General features: G+C 42.9%; 1 protein-coding gene across 1 annotated transcript in view; it reads right to left on the bottom strand.

Annotated features, from left to right (window-relative positions):
- EIF4EBP2 (eukaryotic translation initiation factor 4E binding protein 2) overlaps positions 1–17,250 on the bottom strand; it is a 46,855-nt gene that overhangs the window by 13,734 nt on the left and 15,871 nt on the right. The gene's annotated exons all lie outside the window — the stretch shown is intronic.

Raw genomic sequence — 17,250 nt, 5'->3', positions numbered from 1 at the left:
CACATGAAATGTGTAAATGTTTATTTATTTAAATTTATGAGGTTTCTGTCCCCCCCCCCAAAAAAAAATGTGACTTGTAGCCAACATATAATAGAACATATATAATAGAAACATAAGACAAATTTAATATAAGAAGCCACCTCATAAAAATACAACACAACTCATAAATAAATCACAAAACAGATAAAATACTTAAGAGATATTCTTGATATTACAGATAAAATATTAGAGATGTTATTGCAAAAATCTTCCTGGAAAAAACAGGTTTGGAATGCCTTGGGGCAATAGCGTAGTAAGGGTGAGTGGTGCCCCTCCCCTGCCCTCTTTCCCGCCACGCCACGCGCGCGCTTCCTTCCCTTTCCCCATACCGCTTTTAATACTCTGGCATGAGCAGCATGCCCACATCGGTGTCAGCTCACCCTTTGACATCACTTCCTAGGCATGGGTCCTGGAAGTGATGTCAGAGAGCGCACTAGTGCTGACGCAGGCAGCAACCTCACACCAGGGAAAAAAAGGTGCGGGGAAAGGCAAGGGGCGCATGGCAAGTAGAGGAGCGGGAGGGTGGAGAGGAGGAGGGTGCTGCACCCTTAGGAAGACCCTCCCCCGCACCCCCTTTACTACGTCACTGCCTTGAGGGTCACCAAACCTAATCATATAACAAACTCTTCACATATTTTCATTCATGAATGGTGCATATTCTGTACGAATGTAAGGAAGTTCTTCTTCACCCAGAGAGTGGTAGAGAACTGGAATGCTATTCCGGAGTCTGTTATAAGGGAAAACACGCTCCAGGGATTCAAGACAAGGTTGGACAAGTTCCTGCTGAACTGGAACGAACGCAGGTAGGGCTGGTCTCGGTTAGGGCACAGGTCTTTGACCTGGGGGCCGCCACGTGAACGGACTGCTGGGTGCGATGGATCACTGGTCTGACCCAGCAGCGGCAATTCTTATGTTCTTATATATTACAGTGTTATAAAACAATCTACTAGCACAAGGAAACAAGCCAAATGCTGCACCTAAATTGCAAACTCTGTAAAGAACCCCCTCATTACTAAAATACATTATTAAAATTCTATATAGCTAAGGTTCCCCTCCCCCCCCCCAAAAAAAGAGGCTAGATTGAGACATCCAGGTTTTACTTCCATTGAAAATGATTGCTCTGAAAAACTACATGGGCAGACTTCCTACCCCCCTCTGCTAAAACATGGTGAAATATAAGCACATATGTTTGTTTTTATAGTTTTAATGGGCAATCTGTGCTTTTTGAATGAAATAAGCATTCTGAATCTCGGTTTCATTGAGCTTATTTCTACAATCAGATCACTTTCCAGACAGAACTGGTTTCCCTTTTTACATTTCAGAGATATTAGATGAGAGAAGTTGGTTTCGCATAAGTAAGTGCTTTGAAAAAAGAAGAAGTTCTGTAAGAGCCATTTTTTGTTAGCTGTGGGTACTCCCATTTCTGCATCTGCCAACATGCTGTAATATTTTCCAAGCCCTCATTTTGCATTGCATTGTTTCAGTACAGCACAGGGAGAGCCCCCGAGTAGACAGAGGCAGTGATTGAATTTGCATGGCTTGAAAAAAGTATTTGAAGATAAAGTCTACACTAGAGGTCTGCACAGGAACGGGGATCGCAGGAATCCTGTGGATCCTGTGGGAATCCCCCCCAACCCACGGGACTCCCACGGAGACCCCCCTCTGGCCCACGGGACTCCCACGGAGACCCCCTCTGGCCCACGGGACTCCCATGGGGACCTCCCTCTGGCCCACAGGACTCCCATGGGGACCTCCCTCTGGCCCACGGGACTCCCACGAGGATGGAAGGCTTTGGAAGCAGGGTTAGTCCATATAATATAATGGACACGTCAGCCTTAGTAAAAGAGGGGGTTTATAAGTTAATTACCTGAACAGAAAACAAAAAAAGGGTTCCACCAAAAAGATTCCACAAGGAAAACAGCAGCGCAAACACAAAAGAAACTGTGGAATTGATGATCCTGTCAGAAGTAATTGCTGCTTTTTATGGGGACGGGCGGGGATGGAGGTAATTCCTTGCGGGGATGGGTGGGGACAGAGAGGATCCTGGCGGGGACGGGCGGGATTTCTGTCCCTGTGCAACTTTCTAGTCTACACCTCCATACAAGCCTGCAAACAGCCTCTTTCTCACACATTCTATCTTGCCTCAGTCAATCCTATCTTTCTCTCTCACAGGGAGCTTGTTTATTTTGTTGTCTCATGAGACCGGGAGTTGCAAGATCAACAGATTCTTGCACAGTTAACTGCAAAATGTCTATGGCTCTGTCTAAGTTATGATAAACTAAATTAAAAAGTTTTGATATCACCTCAGTAAGGCCAACACACAATCCCTCCACTGCAAAACAGATTAGAACCTTACCATACCGTAACAGTGCTAACTCCCAGGACTCAAAGAATAACAACCTCATGAGTAAAAAGAGCACTGTAAATATTACACTAGGCCCAAAACATTAATAATAACCACCCAGTGAGAAAACAGGATACATAGAACACAAGATCGCAACAGAGAAACTAAATGCTAGCAGAATACCACATCCCAGTCCCACATGCAAGACATAGACAGACCCTCAACATATATGAAACAAAGAGACCACAGAGCAGTAATAGAGATATGAAAGCAAAAAACTGAACTAGAAACCTTAAGTCAGACTCAGCCCAAACTGCAATACCAGAGAAATAAAAGCTGAAATACAATCAGAGATGTGCATTTCCAAAGACATCAAGTTAAAATACGGATACTTTTTTCTACTTTTGTTGTCTGTGTGTTTTATTTTTCCATTTGCTTTGATCCAAGTTTTTCTGGGGAGATTTTCCCGTCTTTGCAGAGACTTGCCTATTTTGACATTTCTTCTCTCAATGTCCATCTTCCTCTGCATCCCCATTTGTCTTATTCAGCATCTCCTCTCTTTGTCATTGTCCCTTTCCTCTTCCCATATTCAACATAGAAGAAACATAGAAGAAGATGAAACATAGAAGATGACGGCAGAAAAGGGCTACAGCCCATCAAGTCTGCCCACTCTGCTTACCCACCCCCTGTCTATGCCCTAATGACCCAATTTCCTTATCTTGACCCTCGTAGGGATCCCACATGGGTATCCCATTTATTCTTAAAGTCTGGCACGCTGTCTGCCTTGATCACCTGCACTGGAAGCTTGTTCCAATGATCAACCACTCTCTCTGTGAAGAAATACTTTCTGATGTCGCCATGAAATTTTCCGCCCCTGAGTTTGAGCGGGTGCCCTCTTGTGGCCGAAGGTCCCTTGAGAAAGAAAATATCATCTTCCACTTCGACACGTCCCGTGAGGTACTTAAATGTTTCGATCATGTCTCCCCTCTCCCTACGTTCCTCGAGAGTGTAGAGCTGCAATTTATTCAGTCTCTCTTCGTACGAGACCCTTGAGCCCCGAGATCATCCTGGTGGCCATCCGCTGAACCGATTCAATTCTGCGCACATCTTTACTGTAATGTGGCCTCCAGAATTACACACAGTACTCCAGATGAGGTCTCACCATGGCCCTGTTCAACAGCATTATGACTTCAGGCTTTTGGCTGATGAAACTTCTATTGATACAACCCAATATCTGCCTTGCCTTAGATGAAGCCTTCTCCACTTGATTGGCAGTTTTCATGTCTGCACTGATGATTACTCCTAAATCTCGTTCTGCTGAAGTCCTAGTTAAAGTTTCTCCGTTCAAGAAGTACATCCTGCATGGATTTCTGCTTCCGAGGTGCATGACCTTACATTTCTTAGCATTGAAGCCTAGCTGCCAGGTTGAGGACCAACTTTCCAATGTAAGCAGGTCCTGCACCATATAATTCTGTAAACTGCATTCACTTACTATATTACATAATTTGGCGTCATCGGTGAATAGTATTATTTTACCTTGAAGCCCTCCCCCTATCATTAGCATTGTCTATGTCCCCAACCCTTCTCTGTCCAGCATCTCTCCCTCGGTGTCCTTGTCCTTATGTTCTCTCTGTCAGCATAGCTATTGCTAGCAATCAGCATTTTTGGTTGCCCTAACCAATGTCAGCAAAGGCCTATGGGAAATTATATCAATCTGACTCTGGAATGTTGATGCAGAATTCACATACAGAAATCATCCAGGCAGACTGTTTCAAACAACCCTAATTCAATCAGTGCTTAGAGGACCTGGCAGTAAAAAGGTGCTAAAGACATCTAAGAGGTGTTAAGAAGATCCAGGTGCACCGATATTGTCAGAGGCATACTGGAAATTACATTTGACTCCAGTTTATTCTTCTCCAGTCTAGCACACCTCACTCCCCTTTCTGGTCAGTGAAACTAACTATTGTTTCAGACAGTTTACTAAGGATGGCGATACTTAACTTGAATATAATCTATTGAAGTTCAATAGATTCTATATTTAGAATAAGATTCCAAGTAGAGAATGACACGGGGAAAAAATCTGTCCCCGTCACCGCCCCGTCCCCGGCCCACCATCCTCTGCACTGCCCCGTCACCGCCATTCCATTCACCGCCCCGTCACCGTCACTGCCATCCCTTTCACCGCCCCGTCACCGCCACTGCCATCCCATTCACCGCCCCGTCACCGTCCCCGCAGCATCCATATAAGCCTTAGTACTCTAATATTTAGCGTATTCCATTCTTATAAATCAAAGTTCCTGCTGCTGAACTAGAGAAAGAGATGTTCAGCTGGCAGGGCTTTGTTTATAAATTTTTATTAACACAACTAATATACCACCATAATGTTTGCGACAGAGGACAAGTATGCAATAAATGCATTTTGCTGTTTCAATGCCAGTGCTCAGCAGAACAACAGACAGCAATATGGACATTCACCTTATGTAGTACTTTTTTAATATATAAAAATAGGCAAAATTAGTTGCTGTTTTATCATTATATTTTCTTGCCATTATAGTATTCTTCATTGATCATTTTTCTTTTTAAATTCAAAACAAATTCAACCTATCTTGTGTCCCAGCATGAATTCATGTTTCACTCAATTGGCTGTTTCAAGGGAATTAACCCTCCAACTTCCATTTGCAAAAATACCCAATGTTGTTCCTTCTATGAGCAATATTTAAATTATGAGGAACAACATTGGGTATTTTTGCTGAATTGTGTGACACCATTTGGGCTGAACATGAAGATTGAAAATGCCTGGTTAGCCCTGGACAGATGATTTGAACAGCCAGGAGCCTGTCCTGGCCATTTAAATCATTTTGAATATCTAGTCCAATGATAACAGAATTAGGGTGATTATAGAAACATAGAACTTTGTTGATCACTAAAAACAGTGGAGACTAAGGGTCTATCAAGCTCAGCATCCTGTCTTTGACACTGGCCAGTCTTGGTCTTTGGAACTGCCCATTGTGTCAGAAGCAATAGGGATTAAGTGACTTGCCCAGGGTCACAAGGAGTGTAGTGTAGCTCTAACCACTGGATTTAGAAGTTGGCTTCTTTTGGGATCTTTAACTCATCATTGCTAGGACTCGAATCTGAGTCCGTGGCACCTAACATAGAATGGAATTAGTATGGCAAAGTAATGAAGAATGGTCCAGCAGCCCCCACCCTCCCTCCACCTCACCTTATATTCGTTCCGAGTTTGCCGGCTTCCTTTTTCCCTAGCCGCACACGTTCAAAAAGCCGTGCATTTAGCCAGCTCCCTCCCTCCACCTCACCTTAAATTTCGAGTTTTCCGGCTTCCTTTTTTCCGAGCCGCACGTGTTCAAAAATCCGTGCACGCGCGGCTGCGCGAGTCAATCAAACTTCTCCTCTCCTGCAACTTCCTGTTTCCGGTTGCGTCTGAGAAGATTGATTGACTCGTGCAGCCGCGCGTGCACGGATTTTTGAACACGTGCGGCTCGGAAAAAAGGAAGCCGGAAAACTCGAAATTTAAGGTGAGGTGGAGGGAGGGAGCTGGCTAAATGCTACGGGCGGGCGGGCGGTGGCTGCGGGGACCGCGCGATCCTTGATACCTCACTGCGGAGACAAGACCATTCACTGCCCCGCGGGCGGTGAATGGCCTTGTCCCCGTCGCCGCAGCAACTGCTAGTTTTCTTCCCCGTTTTCGGCGGGTGACCCGCGGCTAAAATGCGGTGGCCGCGGGTAAACCACCACCGTGTCATTCTCTAATTCCAAGCTATAAAAGCCCCCTCTCAACATCACACCCCCCCTCTTGCTCTATCTCTAGAACCTGAAACTTGGGACATCCCCATCCCCACCCCCCTTTCTCTCTCTCTCTTTCTTTGCCTATTCTCTCTCATTCACAAGAGCACAGAAGCATTCTCTGTAATTGTAAAACTTATATCTCTCATTATGAATCTTGCTTTTCTATAATATTAAGTCTATTTCTATAATATATTCTTTATGCAATCACCTCTGGCTGTGTTTCTTATTTGATTCTACTCCTGGTGAATCTTCTGTGAAGGTATTGAACTCGGGACCTGGCGTTTGTAAGGGCGCCTCACATAACCCTTACAACCTTACATTGTGGGGGCGCTATCCATCCTTACACTCTCCGTGCCCAGAATTTCTTCTGTGCCCCTTTCCCTCCTCTCTCTCTTTCTATCTGCTCACACCCCTTAACCTGGGGCTGGTGTCTATCCCTTTCTCTTCCCTGCTCTCCCTGCAGTTCAGCGTGTCTCTCCCCCCTTCCACCTCCCTGTTCCAGTTTCTCTCTTTCCCTCTCCATTGCCTTCCCCCAGTCCAGCAAAACCTCCCCCTCCCCTACCCCCAGTTCAGCAGTACCTCTCCCTCTCCCATTCTGACTCCAGCAGCTCCTCTCTCTCCTCCTCCCCAGGTACAACAGTACATCTCCTTCTCCTCCCCGCCAGGTCCAGCAGCGATAAAAAAAAGCCTAACACAGCTTCATAAAAGGAGAAGATAAAGAATGGTGTTTTGCAGGATCACTCATTTTTCACAAATGGTAGACATCTTACAAATTCTGCCAGGGGTATGTAAACTTATGAGCACAACTGAAAAAAAACAACAGGATCTTTTGGTATTTTGATTGTTGATAATGTGATTTGCAGTTCATTAACTGGAGCTAAAATGTTTACAAGTATTGATTATTTTGTAGTTCTTTTTTGTCAAATGTATTGCATGTTCTGTGAAGATTTTTATTCCAGTACTGTGTTAAATACTTTTTTTCCTCCTAATAAAAGATATATCAATACATACTTTTGTTTTCATTACAAGTTGTGGATTGAGAGCGAGTCAGACAAGGAATTTGAGGTAGAGAGACTGGTGGCACACAGTTACGGAGTGGGGAAGGTTTCGTAGAGAGTTGTGGTGTAAGGTTTGATATAGGTGTGCTTTTGAGAGCTGTAAGCTAGTGAGGATGGATGTCACCAACACACACTGGTCAGCAGTGTTGCAATCCCATGTGGGCAAACAGCGGCTCTCCTTCAGCTCATTTGGATCCAAAGTAGCCCCAGCTCAAAAATTAGTGAAGGCCAGTGGTTTTAATAATAATAATAACTTTATTCTTATATACCGCCAACAATCTTGCGACTTCTAGGCGGTTTATAATAACAGAAACAGTAAATACAATCAAGAGAAACTTTAAATACAATCAAAGAAACTGTAAATACAATCAAGAGAAACTTTACGTACAGCGAATTAAAGAGTATAGCAGTGTATATCTCGTACAATGAATTAGAGAGTATAGCAGTGTACATCTGATAACATTAATAATGTTAACGTCAGTTTGTGTGTTGCAAGGCCAGGGAGTGCCAAGTTGTTTACACAGAAGTAGAAATATTCCGTAAGTTCATAGAGTGTTCATATTTAGTGAATAGGGGTTGGGGTTAACAGTTTGCACGTTCAGGTATGTGGTGATGTTACGAGGGGAGTTTACAGTACTTCATTTTTTCCTTACTCCCATTCTTCAGATCTATTTTGCCTGTGAACTTGAGAGTGCAGCGTTGCTATTTTCAGTTCAGCTGCTTGGAGAAGAAAAAAGCAACTAGCTTGAGGAATGGGGTTCCAATCGGGCTCTGTACAACTGTTTCACATTTTGGAATGTACTCAGCTCTGTACAGTATTTCTGTCCTCACTGCCTGCTGCAGAAGTCAACTCAAGTGAGGCTGAACATGCAGTAAATAAATATGGTTCCCTTGCTAGGTTCTGTATTTTTGTTCACACACTGCCTCTGTACAATTGTGGTTTTGGATTGTGAAATATACTACTCTGTATTTGTGCTCAATTTGTCTGCTGTACAAGAAGCAAAATCATGCCCTAAACAATTTTTCCTCTTTTTTTGGGGTTGCCGATTAGTGTTAATAAACAATATTTTAGATACATATACTTTACAAATAAAGAAAAGGCATAGAGTATGTTTTTCATGCATTTTTAAGGGGTTACCATTATTTTCTGTATTCTGACTTTTCACAAATTAAGCCCTGGTACTAACTCCACTACTTCACCCATAATGAACAACTAGCCTATTTTCAATTATCTAGAGCAGCGGTCTCAAACACGCGGCCCATGGGCCGCATGTGGCTCTCCAGATTTTATTTGCGGCCCGCGGTCTGGACTGGATCATTATCTTCCTTTTGGAGCAGCAGCGTGTCTGGCCGGCTCGTTCCATTCCCAAAGCCGCGGGTTGGCGGCTCCTTGCGCTATCCACGGAAGAGCCAGCCAGACACACTGCTGCGCCAGTGGCGAACCAAGGGGGGGGGGCAGTCCACTGTTCTCCCTAGAGAGCGGCTTGTCTAGAGCAGTGGTGCCCAACATGCTTCCCTTCCCTTCTCAGGCCGGCACCGTGTTATTTGATCTTCCTGCTTTTCTTCGGGGCCGACCAACTCTCGCCGCCCGACGTCAATTCTGATGTCGAGAGGATGTTCTGGCTAGCCAATCGCTGCCTGGCTGCCCAGAACGTCTTTTCCGACGTTAGAATTGACGTCGGGCGGCGAGAGTTGGTCGGCCCCTGGAGAAGAGAAAGAGGGAGATCTCAGCCTGTTCCCAATGGTGGCAACGGCAGCAGCCTATTCCCCGGCGGCGGTGTCATGGGGGAGGGCAGGAAGGAAGGAAGAAAGAAAGAAAGAAGGGGAGGGACAGGAAGCCAGAAACAAAGCAAAAATGGGACACGGAGTCAGAGAAAGACAGACATAGAGAAAGAAAGAAAAAGTTGGGGGAGGGAATGAGGTCTGGAGGAGAAGAAGCATACAGGAGGCTGAAAGAAGAGAAGAAATATTGGATGCACAGTCAGAGACTGATGAAATTACCAAACAAAGGTAGGAAAATGATTTTATTTTCAATTTAGTGATTGAAATGTGCCAGTTTTGAGAAAGAAAAGATATTAAACTTTAAATGTGAAGGCTGCAGAAAAAATAGAGTACTTGGAGGGCGCAGAAAAAATAGTTAATATCTTATTAAAGAAATGACAATTTTGCATGAGGTAAAACTCTTTATAGTTTATATATCTTTCCTTTTAACTGTTAAAGGAAAGTTTTATAAACTATAAAGAGTTTTACCTCATGCAAAATTGTCATTTCTTTAATAAGACATTAACTATTTTTTCTGCAGCCCTCCAAGTACCTACAAATCCAAAATATGGCCCCGCAAAGGGTTTGAGTTTGAGACCACTGATCTAGAGGGACTTCTGCACTTTTTACATCTTAAAACTAATCTCCACAACCTGAAACCCCCTCCCCCATTTTGAAAAAGGCAATCATAAATTAAACATTTTGTTATGGGTCAAAAATTTAATCACCATTTACCTCAAAATGCGCCCTAAATAGAACATTCAAGGGTCTTATGGGACACTGCAAGGCCACCCACACGTCACACATACACCCACAGTCTGAAAAAAAGAAGACAGAAAAAAGTGGAGAAAAAGCCATATGAAGCTTTTTCTCCACTTTTTTTCTGTGTCTTCTTTTTTTCAGACTGTGGGTGTATGTGTGATGTGTGGTTGGCCTTTCAGTGTCCCATAAGACCCTTGAATGTTCTATTTAGGGCACATTTTGAGGTAAATGGTGATTATTTGTGTCCCTATCCTAAGTTAAATTTGGAGTAGTGTCAAAAATTTAATCCCATGCATATGATTTGACATGAAATAAAATAATAATCTGCTGTGCAGTCTGCTTCCTGCCCAGAGCAAACTGTCCTTGGCTTGAATCACGTACTAGCAAAATCTCGCTTCATCAGGAAGTTCTTTTTTTATATTAAACTAACTGCACCTTAATTATTTACCTTCATCAGATTAAGTCCAAAACAGGCCACACTGGGGCAAACAAACTGCTATCCTGAAGAATGTGCTGTTAAGTGCTGCTGCTGCTTTAGGATTCAAGTTCACAAATATTTATTGGCATTATAATTTGTATATGCAAAGCCAAAACCCATCAGTTAAAACAGTAAAATTATTTTTAAAAAAACCCAAAAGCCCAAAACAAACCACTCAAAAAGGTTCTGATGCTGGTTGCCTGGTGACAGGATACAACATATTTTACTGTGAAGCCTCTATGTCCTGAGACTCTGCAATGGCTGCCCGTAGATTTACAGGGGAGGGCAGGAAGAAAGCCCTTAAACACAGAACGAAGAAAACTATCCTTAGTTCTTCTCTGTTTACATTCCAGAAAAGTAAGCATTCTTCTCTCCAAGCTGGCAGCAATGATAGCAAGCCCTTTATTATTCCCCAACCCTATTTAAAGTATTTAGTCCACATTCAAGCCTGGGGATTGGACAGCAACGTCACATTTCCCTATGAATTTCCTGTTTATAACAGTGCAGGAATTCTGCTGTTCCTTCCTGGCTGGAGCTTTCTAGCACAGGTACATCTCACACAAACACACGTCAAAATCTTGCCACTATCCAGTCTTTCACTCCCGATAACCCTTCAGTTACCCTGCAAAAACTGACATTTAGGCAATAATAAGGGTTATTAAAAATTGGAATGGTTTAAAAATGGTGAGCACCTTTGCTGTATATTTTTTTAAAATTGCATTTCAATACAGTTAGGGCAGTGGTCTCAAACTCAAACCCTTTGCAGGGCCACATTTTGGATTTGTAGGTACTTGGAGGGCCTCAGAAAAAATAGTTAATGTTTTATTAAAGAAATGACAATTTTGCATGAGGTAAAACTCTATAGTTTATAAATTTTTTCTTTTGGCTAAGTCTTAATAATAATAATATTGTAATTTATAGCTAAAGAGACATATGATCAAGAAACTGTTTTATTTTACTTTTGTGATTATGATAAACATACCTTGGGCCTCAAAATAGTACCTGGCGGGCCACATGCGGCCCCTGGGCCACGAGTTTGAGACCACTGAGTTAGGGGTACCAGACATCTGGATTTACTTGGACACGTCCTTTTTTTAGGGGACTGTCCAGGAATCTGAACAGCTTTTCAAAACCTGGAACTTCGTCCAGATTTTGAAAAGCTTCAAGCTCGGGGCCGCGTCTGTAGGGTATCTGCGCCAGTGCGGACGCAATGTGGTGACATCACACGCACTAGTGTGACATCATTGCATCACACCTGTCCATGCTTGGAGGCCCTTCAAACGTGGCTCCGAGCTCAAGAAGAGGTTTTGGGGGGGGGGGGGGCGGGGCGGGGCTGAAGAGGAACAGGGCATGACTTGGGTGGAACAGGTGGGCCTGGGGGAAGTTGTAAAATCTGGTAACTCTAAATATAGTGTCACTGTAATCTCACCCATATTGCTTTTGTGACTGCATTCAAGTATTAATGCATACAGAAATCCAGGGAAGCAAGACATGAAAGAGGGAGTCAAGATACCATTGTATACCAACCAGGTGAGAGGCCTCAGGGTGATTACATGTAATCATTTCAAAAGTTGTGAACAGTACAAATTGGAAGTGGCCGTAGCCAGAGAATGATGGTGAGTTCAGAAAAAGGATCAGAAAACAAACTAAGATCAAAGAGAGTAAGGATTCAAACACTGATGTTGTAATCCACCTGGGGACAAAGGACCTGGCCAAAAATAGCACACTTGTGGCACAGAGAGCTTTCCAGAAGCTGCGGGAGGGGCTAAAGTCTTTGGTAGACTATAAACTACATAAGACAGAGAACTTCAGAAAGTATCTCAAAGGCTGATGTCAACGAGGTTTTAGATAACAGGTGGATGGAGCAATACATGGAAAAACAAAAAGAAATGCTGTAAGGATGGGCTACATTTTCTGTGGCAGGAAAGAGGATCCTTCGAGAGAAACTAAGAATATTATATCTAGACCAGTGATTCAACTAGTGTGTCCCAAGAAGTGGGTCACAAAACATTTGGTGTAGATCAGTGGTTCCCAACCCTGTCCTGGAGGACCACCAGGACAATCGGGTTTTTGGGATAGCCCTAATGAATATGTATGGGGCAGATTTACATGCCTGTCACCTCCATTATATGCAAATCTCTCTCATGCATATTGATTAGGGCTATCCCAAAAAACCAAATGGCCTAGTGGTCCTCCAGGACAGGGTTGGGAACCACTGGTGTAGACAGCAAGCCTGTATTTCTTTTACAACAGGGGTGTCAAAGTCCATCCTCGAGGACCGTAATCCAGTCAGGTTTTCAGGATTTCCCAAATGAATATGCATGAGATCTATTTGCATGCACTGCTTTCATTGTATGCTAATAGATCTCATGCATATTCATTGGGGAAATCCTGAAAACCCGACTGGATTGTGGCCCTCGAGGAGGGACTTTGACACCCCTGTTTTATAACCATCAGTGCCTGTAAACAGATTCTTGAAAGCCCTGCAACTAGTCTGTACTCTGCTGTCTCCAGCCCCAGCTGAAATGTTGTAGGTCTGCTGTCCATAGGATTGTTTGCTATATAGTTTCTGAGTAAGGGGAAGGGAATGGGACTTGCTGTACTGCCTTTCTGTGGTTATAATCAAAGCAGTTTATATATATATATATATATATTATTTAGTGCAGATACTTATTTTGTACCTAGAGCAGGGGTAGGCAATTCCGGTCCTCGAGAGCAGGAGCCAGGTCAGGTTTTTCAGGATAGCCACAATAAATAAGCATGAGATAGATTTGCTTCTCAAGGAGGCAGTGCATGCAAATCCATCTCATACATATTCATTTCATATCCTGAAAACCTGACCTGGCTCCGGCTCTCGAGGACCGGAATTGCCTACCCCTGACCTAGGTACAAAAGAAGTCTGAGTTTATTACTAGGAGCTGGCTGGGGGGTTCTCAGAGCGGGACTTCCTGTTTGATCTTACACTCGTGTGATTGACCAATTGTATATCACTGTTTAATTTATTACACTGATTAATTTGAGCACACATGAGGTGTCCTATGATGGTGTGCAGGCAGAGGGTGGCTAACCTGTGCCTTACTGTGTAAAGTGCTGGAGAATTCTCTCCTTCGCGCTTACTTCTCACGCTGAGGACACCCCACTTCACAATAATAATTTTTTATGACTTATTTTATAAACATTATTACATGGTCTTTTCCTCAAGTGCTGAGATATCAGGTTGTCCCACTCAAGAGAACCTATTGACTTTTACTGCTTTTTTTGTGTCTTTTGAAGTACCCCTGACTTAGGGCAATGAAGTGCTAAATGACTTACCCAGAGTCATAAGGAGTTGCAGCATTAATCGAACCCAATTCTCCAGGTTCTCAGGTTGCTGCACTAACCATTACACTATTCTTCCACTCTGTAGCATATTTGCAGTTTTTTGTGTTGCCTCACAGTATCTGGCAATGGAGGGATTTTGTTTTGCTGTTACTAAGGTGACACTCCAATTTGAATGTGTATTTTTTATGTTGTATGACAAGGGAGAAATTTGGGACTGATGCGTTGCGACTGCATACAGCTTTCTGATGGACAAATTCATACTAAACTTACAGTTAAGCAATGACATATTTAGGCATGCTTTATTCTGCTGTGAATTTTAGTGTTCAGGTTATCCAGAAAAACCTAAAGTTGGAAAAACAGTGCGAATTGAAGCTTTTCCCATGAATTTGATTGTACTTGATCAGAATATAATTAAAAAATTTTGTTTAAAGCCCATCCCTTGGGGAGCGTACAGCCAGTGAGATTCAGGCATTTGACTGGTTGCCCTACTCCTGTAACCGCGGGGTCCTCCCACAGGAGGGTACATCAGCAGTGTCTGCTCCCCTGACCAATGGGAGCGTAGAGCCAGTAAGATTCAGGCATCTGGCTGGTTGCCCTACTCCTGTGACCCCAGGGTCCTCCCGCAGGACGATACATCAGCAGTGTCTGCTCCCCTGACCAACGGGAGCGTAGAGCCAGTGAGATTCAGGCATTTGACCAGTTGCTCTACTATTGTGACCGCGTGGTCCTCCCACAGGATGGTATATCAGAAGCATCCACTCCACAGAACGCAGCTGCGTGCTCCAAAGGAGCATGTCCAAAGGAGCACACACCTTTGGAGCACATTAGGAGCTTTGGACAGGATTCTGTGCAAAGAAGATGGGAAAAAGGAAGAGAGGCGTGAAGAGACCTATTGTCTCTATGGAGATTCAAGGCCCTATGGATAAACATCTATTCTCAGTGACTCCTTCGATAACAGCTGATCCACCCTCCCTTTTGGACTTCTCCCTATCAACTGGGAGTCCTACCCCTCCTCCACAACCGACAGGAGGAAGACTCGTGTTGTCACCAGATGCTGGACAATCCAGGTTAGTTGTAGGACACGAGTCTAAAGATCAGGATAACACTGATATATCTAAGGACTCAAATACTACAGGAATTAAATCTACTACAATATCTGCTGTATCTCCTATTTCTCTTAAATATCAACCAATAAGTACTTCAATATCAGAAGGAAGTGATGTTACCTTGAAAGATATTATGTCAGCAATTGTTAAAATGGATGGTAATTTGCAGAGTTTTACAAGATTTTCTGAAGATGTTTCTGAAAAATTTAAAGAGCAGGATTCCAAATTAAATTTAGGGGGGAAACAACTTGAAAAAATTGATTTTCAAGTTAAAGTATGTCAGTCAGTACAATCATCTGCAATTAAGGATAGCTTAATGATCCATTCTAAATTAGAAATTTTGGAAAATTCGATGAGAGCACTTAATTTGAGGCTTCAGAATTTTCCAATAACTCATTTTTTTCTCCCAGAGAGTTCTTTAAAATTTAACTTAAGGAGATTTTGCAGTTTGTATTAGAGGATAGTAATATTACTAATGCTTATTATATTCCTGTTGGTGTTAGAGAAGTATCTTCTGAAGGTGATATGGATAACATTTCCTCTCCTAACAGTTTAGATCTCACTAGGTTTCTAGAAAATATGCAAGAATGTATAGATTAAAGGTCTACTTTGTTAATTACATTATCATCTTTGGAGAAAAAGAGAATTATTATGAAGGCTTTCTTTCTAAAAAAAAAAAAGTCAGTATTATTTTATGGTCAATCTATTTCAATTTTCCCAGATGTCTCCAAGGCAGACTCAAATTAGATACAAGACCTAAACTCCTGGCAATGCGAGGTTCTTTTTGCCTCAAGTTTCCCTCTAAATGTCTGGTTACGTGGGAAATAATTCTTATACATTTTTGGAACCAAGCCAGTTAGAATTGTTTCTTTTGAATAAACCTGAGAATAAATCAGTTTAAATTCACTCCTAACGGTAAAAAGGATTTGTTTAAAATATTTTCAGCCAATGTAAGATGTTGTTTTTCTTATTATGTTTTCTGCATCTTCTCTCCCCGTAATGTGGACTTGCTAGGATGATTAATAATTATAATGATTAGTTATGTTTTCTTATTTGCCTATTTTCTTGATTTCTAATATTGTTGTATTAAGAAATTAATAAATAAAGAATTAAAATAAATAGATAAATAAAGCCCATCCCTTAAAGCCACTGATTACATAAAGCTCTATTTTTCTTAAAATTTGCTATTATTTTTGGTCAATGGAGCAAATTTCTTGGTATTATAGCTATAACTTTTATGGTTTCACACTCAGCAATGATCGATTAATAAAAAGACTTTAAAAAAAAAAAAATTTAAGAAAATGCACAATAGAACAAGGAAAACACAATAAACAACCAAGAGAATAATAGTCCAACAAGAGATCAGTCTCCCCAAAACAGTCCGAGTGGAGCAGTCCAAAAACAAACAATAAAACAGGAGAGACAAATGAGTACAAAATCAACAGCCATACAAACCCCGAATCCCCACTCCCAAGGTAAGCAGGGAGATCCCAAAGAACAGCCATCAAACAGTAAAGTACCCATCTAGAAGCACCCCCAAAAGTGAATCACAATCCAGAAAGCCCAATCCCCCGCAATAGACCCCCCCCCAAATCAAGTAAGCAAGCGAAAGTTCCGCCAGATATGATCAAAACTATGGCGGTAACCATGTTGTGCCGCCATAAGGCGATACAGTAGCTGCCACTGATGTAACTTCTGTTTCACCTCCTGCCAAGAAGGAGGCACTGGCTGATTCCACTTGGAAGCCAAAAGCAAGCGGGCAGCAGTGAGCGCCAATATACTAAAGGCAACTCTTATGTGAGCCAAGTATAGGCCAATCAAGTCATTGTGCTATCACTGGTGAGGTTGGCTCTTAGGCATTAGTGGAATGAGGCATTATGACATCATAATCTCAGCTCTGGAATGTTGCTACTCTTTGGGTTTCTGCCAGGTACTTGGAACCTGAGTTGGCCACTGTTGGAAATAGGATACTGGGCTTGATGGACCTTCAGTCTGTCCCAGTATGGCAGCTCTTATGTGAGCCAAGTATAGGCCAAAAGGAGGATTCGCCCCATTCCAAGTCCAGCTCGTGCCAAAACAGCAAGGCATGACGCCATTCAGCCGGCACCCTCCATCCCAGAATACGAGAGAGATGGATAAAAAGACATTTTGACCCGGATTCTCAAACAGGCGCCATTGTCAGCGGCCACCAATCGCCTGTCAATCACAAGACGGCACAGTATAGAGCAGTGTCCTGCAAACTTTCTCGAGCCGCGGCATACTAAAGGTAGTGGCCGTGGCTGGAGGCACCTGGAAGTGCGTAGATATTGCTGTGATGACATCACTCGCATGTGTGACATCATCATGTCGATGTACGCATGTGTGTGAAGGCCCTCCAGGCGGGCCATGAGTGGGAAATGCCAGAAGGGAAGAGGGCCAGAGAGAAGGATAGGCACTGGCACCCATTGATTGACTACAGGATGTGCCTCTCGCCACGAGAAGCACGTCCTGTAGGCAATCAGCTGGTGCCAGCGCCTTTCCTCCTCCCCAATGTACCACGGCACACCTGAAATCTCAGGAGGCACACTAATGTGA

This window comes from Geotrypetes seraphini, chromosome 4 (assembly GCF_902459505.1).
Source record: "Geotrypetes seraphini chromosome 4, aGeoSer1.1, whole genome shotgun sequence".
Classification (NCBI taxonomy): Eukaryota; Metazoa; Chordata; class Amphibia; order Gymnophiona; family Dermophiidae; genus Geotrypetes; species Geotrypetes seraphini.
The sequence above is the reverse complement of the archived record's forward strand: the minus strand, read 5'-3'. Positions and strand labels throughout refer to the sequence as shown.